Below are 8437 nucleotides of genomic sequence, written 5' to 3'. Positions count from 1 at the left end.
ACTGGGCACGGGGAACGTTTTCTGCTACTGTAGTTACAGACTCGGCAACGCTTCGAAAGTGTGTATTTTGTGAGACATTCTCCGAATACATATTAAGCACAGAAATAAATTTACTGCAGTGATCTAAATTGTTTCATCCGTATAAACGTGTGTTTAAACTGAACTATACTTGCTGCTAACCGATCAGTCTTTATGATGGTATATAACTTCGTACTGACATTTAGGCAGATTGGATATTTTGTTACATCTCATCTTCCTCTTGCGAATGGCTCTAAAGCCAAAATCATGATTGTATGAAATAAATGAATGTTAATTTACAGTCTAGATGCGGTTGCGGAAATTTCTTCAACAACGGTTGAGCATGTAGCTCGGATGCCACGAGTCCGCTGTCAGACCTGCGAATTCGTTTACTCGGCCGCCTTTCTGAGCGAGTTGAGTCCACTTACACGACAACTGACTCAGGCAGCGAATGGCTTACGGCGAGGATTCGCGAGTCGAGTTTCCGGACATACGGAGACGATGTGTTCAAGGATGACGTAACAGGAGTCGCCGGTGATTTTAAAGCGAATCGTTCACTTCTAATGGCAATACGCGGGATTAAGCCAAAACGACGCTGGCCGTACCATCAAGAACCACACAAAATACGCTGCTGCTCTGCCTCATCATTAGCGGTGTATGTTTCTACAGTTCCGACACTGGGGCCGCGTTGAGACACATCAATATGGACACTTACAAGCGTGTCGATTAGGTGCTATTGTGCACAGCCCAGCTGCAGACTGCCATTAGTTGTATAGAAGCCGTACCACTACGACGGCAGACAAGTCGGTGCTTCAAGTAGGCAAGGTTCTAACATTTCCAGTAGTAGATTCCTTGGTAGCTGCTAACATTTCCAATCTTGACGCCTTCAACAGTTACCGGTTCACGAACTAAGGCAATATTTACCAAAGCTTAGGTCATGCAGCAGACTTTCTTGCTTGCAATTTTCTTAAGCAGATGTGAACTTGACCGTTCGCGGCAATTAGAAGTAATCACTGCATTCACATCTAGTCAACAGGTCACTTTCACAATCGTTGCTTGTAATCTACGTGGAGCCAGCATCAGTGTTCAATAACAGACTGATCAGTAACATAGATAGCCCCCGGACGACATGTCTAAATAGCCGATGGGCAAAGACGATCGGACAAGTGGTAACGCTCCAGGAAATAACTGACATCATTCTGCAGGTAGATTTAGAGAGCAATATCTGTAGGAGAAGAAAGAAACTATAATGTATCCAACAAAATAATGTCGGCCCTCTGGTGCCACCGTAACTCTCAACTGAGGAGATTTCCACGGACAGGAACCTGTGCAGCGCCACATTAAACAAGTCAAGTAACTCATGATCAAACAAATGCCTTGGTATGCAAAGATCCCCGTTCCCTGTGTCACACAATATTCCGCAGCAACACCGCACTCCGATTGCTGAAATGTGTGCAGAGCTGAAATTGTAAAATGAGCGTCGGTGTTCACCAGCTCCCAGCTCATATCTCCGAGTTCACTAAGCCTTTACCAATATTACATCTAACTGTTTCCTAAGTTAATCACCATGTATCACATGCGGTTTATTCAGTGCTGCGGATGCACTGGAGCAGAGCGCGGACTGGGTGGCATATTAACAGAGGGCAGCCATGACAAAGACGCTTCGCGTAAAGGTGTTTTACGCCGACAGAAAAACATTGAAATTCTTATCGCACGAATCAGAAGACTACAGAACAGCTGCAACGAACGGGAAATGCTCGTTTGCACAGCTAGCTCCCTACTGCAAGATATTGTTGCCGAACGAGTCATGCTTGCAGTCGAATTGGTATGTGCATTGTGTGATGATCCCTCCCATTCCAACATGCTTACCTCCGCACTATTCCAGTACCACTACATAACCCCAGCCACTGTCCTTCACAATCTACACAGACACGAAATCCTTTTAACATTAGACGTAAAAATTACTGCACACTATCCAATGTAGATATTAATTAAATACAAATACAAACTGTTTCTTACAACAGTCTGTACGTAAAGTTTTAGCAACCGTCTTGCTTATAGAATACAAATATAAAGAAGTAGGTAAAAGAAAACTGAATAATGTCACAAACGCTGAAATAACAACTAACATGGTGCAGCAAGTAATAAGAGAATAAATAGATAATTTCAAATAAGACCACCAGTTCCAATATTCACGTAAAAATAGAGACTTTTAGAATAATGTATTTGCTTAGCAACCAAAACTCTTGTCTTACTTAAATGATTTTTTCCTCGTTCTTAAATGTGCAAAGTGGTCAATTATTGTATACTATTAACGTTTCCCTCTCTTTCACCTTCTGTATAAGCTTAATATCTACGTCTTCATCTATACTCAGGTTAGTCACCATGAAGTGTTTGACAGAAGATGCGTTTTACTTCATTACTCTCTGTTCTCCTCCGATCTGTAGATGAACCATGGGATGAATGAACGATTCTACGCTTCGTTGCGCAATCATCACAGTTGAAATTGTGCCATGTCTACGAACTAGAAACGCAGGGGCTTCAAGCTCTTTCACGAGTTTCTATGATGAAACAAGGCCCGGAGTATTCCGAGTAAATTCTTGATGGATGCAGCGGGTACTGCTTCGAGTTCCGCCACTTAAGATTTTTCCACATTTATGTTACAGTCTCTCCAATCAAACAAGCCTGTGACTATTCGTAGAACGTTTCTCTCGTTGATAGTGTGATCAAAGCGTATGACCATCTGTTAATCACAGTAGAACGTAAGCATAATTTAAAAATATTTTTGGTTGGTGTAAATAGATGTAGTACTTGTTACATTCGTCAGGACAGATATACATACATGAAGGTAACTTCACATCAGCTGTGCAGGGTGCTGTGCACTAGAATTTCAAAATATATTTGTACATTAAAAGTTATGAACGTTAACTGTGTTGCCAACAAACACGACATTTCATAAGAAAATCTCACTGAAAAAATTGCTTCATCTTTTAAATTTTTGTCACAGGCAGTATACATGAAAAAGGTGGTATTCCATGCATACACGAAACACATAATTTCTTATTAACTATCTATTAAGATGCGAATAAAATTAGATGTGTCAGCCATTTCGTGTCCGGTCATTTCTCCTTTTTATTATCCGTTTATGATACGCAAATCCAATTAATGATTCGAAAAACCACATCCAGATCGATCGAATGTTTCATTTGACGTGTGAGTAGTAGCTGAGACTGTAATATGAGATCATCTTCTTCTTCTTCTCGAATTAACCACACTGGCTTAAGTAGAGTTTCAGTTTTGTTTACGTACATGGAGTTTCTGTTTCTCTTGTGAAACAGTTTTGGTGGGACGGTGAGAGCAGAAAGCTGGAGCGGTCCGGCCAACCCCCGGCACGAGGGCGTGGAGACGTGTTGCGGACGCGCAGTTTTAGCACACAACAGGTAGGCATGGCGAATGCATTCAGGTGAAGGAGGCAGAAAGCTGAGGATTCGAGACTAAAAAAATCGAAACGACCAGCTCATTGGCTGACTAAAAAACATGCGTTTGTGACGGTGACCATGGCTCACAATTGCTACAATTACTACTGTGCAGGCCGACGTTCACCAGACTGCAAGCTGTGTATATTACGACCAATGGAGGGAGTAAAACTAAAAATACTTTTGACAGAAGGTGGGAAAAAAACTTCTCATTGGCGTAAAAAGTATCTTAGAGCGAAATCCCGTGCAAGAGCAGGCGCTGTGAGCGCAGTGCCTTCTATTTGTTGCAGACTTCACGTTACGTCAGTTCGCATGCAAGGGAAACTGCATTAGACTTAGAGAAAGTAAGAGGCTAGGCCAGAACCTGCAACAAGCATGGTAGCAGTCACTATTCGGCTGGTTTTCAACAGGTTTTCAGTCATTTCATTCGCCCGCAATTACGGTAAGGTCGAGCGGCAGCTTCTGCAGATTAGGTAGCAATGAAGTTGGGCCTTCGCCAGACTCAAGTAAATTGAAGCGGGCTCATCGTGACTGAATTCACAGTCAAGGGTGCACGCGTAGTTCTTCTTTCTTTCGGTCAAGCGATCACTGTATTCACCCTAATCCACTTTGTTTAATGAATCTGTTAGGGAGTGCCTTATCACTGTCGCACATGTTCTTATTCGACATCTTTCCCATACCCTCAGTGTACGTTCTTGTGTAATCCATTTGAAATATCATCTATATTATCCTGAAGTGTGTAACGAAATGTTGTAATGTTTTCTAACAGTCTGTTGACAAACATTAACGAGTGATAAATTTGTAGTTTACCTGGGTTCCGTATGTGATGTAGTAATCAGTTGAGTAAAACTTGTGGATATGTAGGTATCTCAAATTCGATGATAGGGCCACCTTTTCATAAAAACTGTGTTAATTTAACTGTGTAGTGTAACTTCTTAAAGCATTTAGATTTCAAAGAGCGATCTGCCTTCAGCAGGTCCACGTGATGCAGCTCACAGAACATCTCACTGTTATTTCGTATTAAATGGCGAAAATCGCCAAGGATTTTGAAGTCATGTGATCTTTTGTGAAGCAGTTCGGATTTTGTGTAAAATGACCTCATTTATTGATAGGGTAATTCTGTTATGCTGTCAGCAGCTCTTGCAAGATTAGCACAGATTAACAGGGCATTCGGTAACGCAGTGAGGCTGAGTATTCATTTCAATTTTCATCGCTTTACCTTGCAAACACAATTTTAATATAAACTTCTTGCTCCATTATTTTACACGTGTCTTCCCTTGCAGCTTTTAAAAGGTTTTGTGGCTTCAGCTTCATACCACAGCGTAATACCTGCCTTAAGACCAGCATCGATAATTTAGGAAGGGTTTCTTTCGTATGTGTGCCGGTAGGGAATGTTATAGTGAGTGTATCGTAGGAAATGTGGATCGGCGTAAAGTTTTTTGGTGTGTCGGACTTCATTTAGTTTGTTAGCGAATAAAAACTAGAAGCCAAACCATATACGAAAAGGGAAAGAATAAATCGAAACACATGGAGGCATGAGGACCGAGAAGACATCGTGGTTCTAAGAGGTGATCCACCCTACTAAAACTTGAGTAAAAAAAAAATTGTGTGTCAAATCTTATGGGCTTTAACTGATAAGGTCGTCAGTCCCTAAGCTTACACATTACTTAACCTAAATTATCCTAAGGACAAATGGACACACCCATGCCCGAGAGAGGACTCGAACATCCTCCGGGACCTGCTGCACAGTCCATGACTGCAGCGCCATAGACCGCTCGGCTAATCCCTCGCAACCCTTGAGTAGCAGTGTAGCGATGACAGAAGTAGTGGAATGCGTAGAAACACGCAATGATAAAGGTAGCATCAATGGGGAAGGGGACACGATGACAACACGTTAATGGTATAGTAACAATCAGAAATTTTGAAGTAGAGGAGAGTGGCAGCGGAACAACCGCCATAAAGAGATACTCAACTGAGTCAGGCCTCTCCACCTACCTCGAGATCCTAGAATTGCTCAAAAAGATGGATGAGGAGCGAGATAGGCCAGGGAAGATGTGCAAGAGTCAAACGAAGAAACAAGAAAATCAATCGAAGAAGTGATGAAATCAAACGAAGAAACGAAACGCAGAAAAGTCTAAGAGGCTTGGGACGGGGACTAAACTATGCAAGGAAAGAGGCGACAGAGGCTTAGCAAAACTGATAGACGAAGTAACGAATCAAAAAGAAAAAAATTCCCTAGGTGCAGAAAATTTGAAAGCAGGGTTCAAGAAAGCAAACAAGAAGAAAAAAGCATGTCAGAGAACATAGACAAACACTTTAACAAACTCGAAGAAGGATCAACAACCTGCCGGAAATCATAGAAACACATCTAAGTGAAGTTATAGAACAGTTAGAAATTAAAAACAACAGAACTGTGGCGAAATAGGCTGCAAAAATAGGCAAGACTTCAGATGAAAATTGTCATTTATCGATCGCCGAATGTGCAGAAATACAGTAAGTGGTTACACTTCAGAAAAGAAAAAAGGCTCTAAATAAGAGGAAAGAGAAGAAGGATACACGTTGTCGCAGGACTATGGCTGATTCAAGTAGGGTACAAGCTTGGCAGGTAGTAAGCGGCGAATAATGTACAAAGTTGTACCACTCTTAGACAAAGTCAAGCATTTGTGGTAAGTACTCGTAGTAGTAATTCACAATAGAGCCTAGGTGGAGAACCTATGAATAGTTCTTAGAAGCATAGGTGGAACTAGGAACTAATCAGCAGAAGCAATAACTAGAGCTCGAAAGGAACAAGAATTGGATCATAAACGCTTCCACTTAGTTCTGCAATTTCAGATCTACAGAAAAAACGGCAATACTTAATACACGTAGACTTGGATATTGCAGTTTCAACAATTGCAACCACCATCAAAGCCACTGGAACACAAATTAGAATTTCTTTGCAGATATGTCAAAGTCAAAACCACGGCAAGAATTAGATCAACTCCACTAAACTGGTCATTACAGGACTAGTTTAAAGCTGTATTTCCCTCGAGTTATTTAAAACAACAGAAACTTAGAAGCATGTGGATTCCGAACGCTTTAAAGGTTTTCGAGACGATACTAAGAAATAGTCAGTTTCTAGGTGCCCCACGCAGCCCTTTGGAGATCATTATATGAAACTACCCAATTGTTACCACAGATTCCCGGAGGACACTGCGGTGAGGACATCAACGTGTTTAAAAACCTATTAAACGCACTAGAGTTTGCCATGCACAAAAGAGAAAAGGTGAACAGCACAGTCTGTTTGGTGGGCTGCAACAGCATGTTAACGAGAGGAGAACAGATTGATTCGAACATTACGGAGCGAGACTATTTCTGCCATATTCGTCAAATCGAGGAAGCTAGAATAATAACAGTTGCAACAACAGAAACATTTTTTGGCGGAACTGGAGAGAGCCAGGGAGAATCATGGCGCACGTGAAAATCGTTGAGAAAAGATGCCCAATCATAGAAACAGTGGGAACTCAGGTAATCCGTCACCGCACTGACTGACAGATGACAGGGGAATGATGGCAGCAGGAGCAGTGAATCACATCACAACCCTCTTCACGACTTTGATGGGGTTTCAGAACGTACTAGAGTCAATATGGGAAGAAGAAGAAGAAGAAGAAGAGAAAGAAGAGGAATTCACGGACTTCACAATAAAGAACAAGGAGAACAGAGTAACGTCATGGAATAACGGGAGTATTTTGATAGTGATGAAGACATATTGTGCAATTTGGATGACTAACAAACCATAGTGGAAGATGACATTGGCATGATGATAGAAGAATTGGTAAATCACGTGGGAAACGCATATACGTAACTAATATAAAGTTCTTCCTAGAATGATTAGAAGCAACAGTCAGTTTTAGTGTGTGCAATTTTGATGTGATGATGCACAATGTGATGTTTTTTAGCTGCAAATTGGTGATGCTACCGACAGTAGATTGAGATAATGTCACTTGCCTATAGTAAATTGAAAAACTAGCCACAGTAGAAAAGTTGGATTTACTGTCGGCATTCAATAGTGTATGGCAATTGTGTTTGACAGATAACAGTATGACCCAATGAAAATCAGTGTATGAGACATGTTGAAGTTAGGAGAAGAGAATTAATAAGCATGTATAACGTGAGATTAAATGCAAGTAAGATGTTACGAATTAAGTACGTAATGAGTACAGAGAACATGAGCGATCCCACGAATGGAGTGAAGATGCACAAATCTGAGAGAAGAGCAAAGTATCAAGATGCAGTTTGACTAGAATCTTATGATAACGTGAGGAAATCCTGATATATCGTATAGTGAAAGACATTTGGAGCTCTTTTATTGTTCATGTTGTCCGTACTTTTTGGAAAGGGTGTGGTATAGTTAGAGGTATATTTCTGTGTTTGGACCAATTGAGGGACAGGACCGTGAAACACAGTATTACTAAAGTGCATAATGTCCACGAAAAAGGATGCATCAGTACCGATGTGAAGAGAGAGTATAGTGTTATAGTCTGTAGAAAACGAGTCCAACGACAAGGTATATAGGTAGGCATGCCTATAAGGCTGTTGGGAACCCTACTTTATTGATTTGGAGCACGTAAGGTGCAGGAATACCGCCAACGGCCTTGCCGCAGTGGTAACACCTGTTCCCGTCAGATCACCGAAGTTAAGCGTTGTCGGGATGGGATAGCACTTGGATGGGTGACCCTCCGGTATGTCGAACGCTGTTGGCAAGCGGTTTGCACTTAGTCATTGTGAGGCAAACTGAGCAGCTACTTCATCGAGAAGTAGCGACTCCGGAGTTGGAAACTGACAAACCGCCGGTAGAGTAGTGTACTGACCACATGCCCCTCCATATCCGCATCCCGCGACGATTGTGGGCTGAGGACGACATTGCGGCCGGTCGGTACCTTTGGGCCTTCATGGTCTGTTCG

At 41.8% G+C, this 8437-nt stretch overlaps 1 pseudogene; it reads left to right on the top strand.

Annotated features, from left to right (window-relative positions):
* The first annotated feature begins 8118 nt into the window (after nt 1–8118).
* On the top strand, nt 8119–8236 carry LOC126282566 (5S ribosomal RNA; annotated as a pseudogene).
* Nucleotides 8237–8437: the final 201 nt, after the last annotated feature.

This window comes from Schistocerca gregaria, chromosome 7 (genome assembly GCF_023897955.1).
Source record: "Schistocerca gregaria isolate iqSchGreg1 chromosome 7, iqSchGreg1.2, whole genome shotgun sequence".
Taxonomy (NCBI): Eukaryota; Metazoa; Arthropoda; class Insecta; order Orthoptera; family Acrididae; genus Schistocerca; species Schistocerca gregaria.
This window is presented reverse-complemented; position numbering and strand designations above follow the sequence as displayed.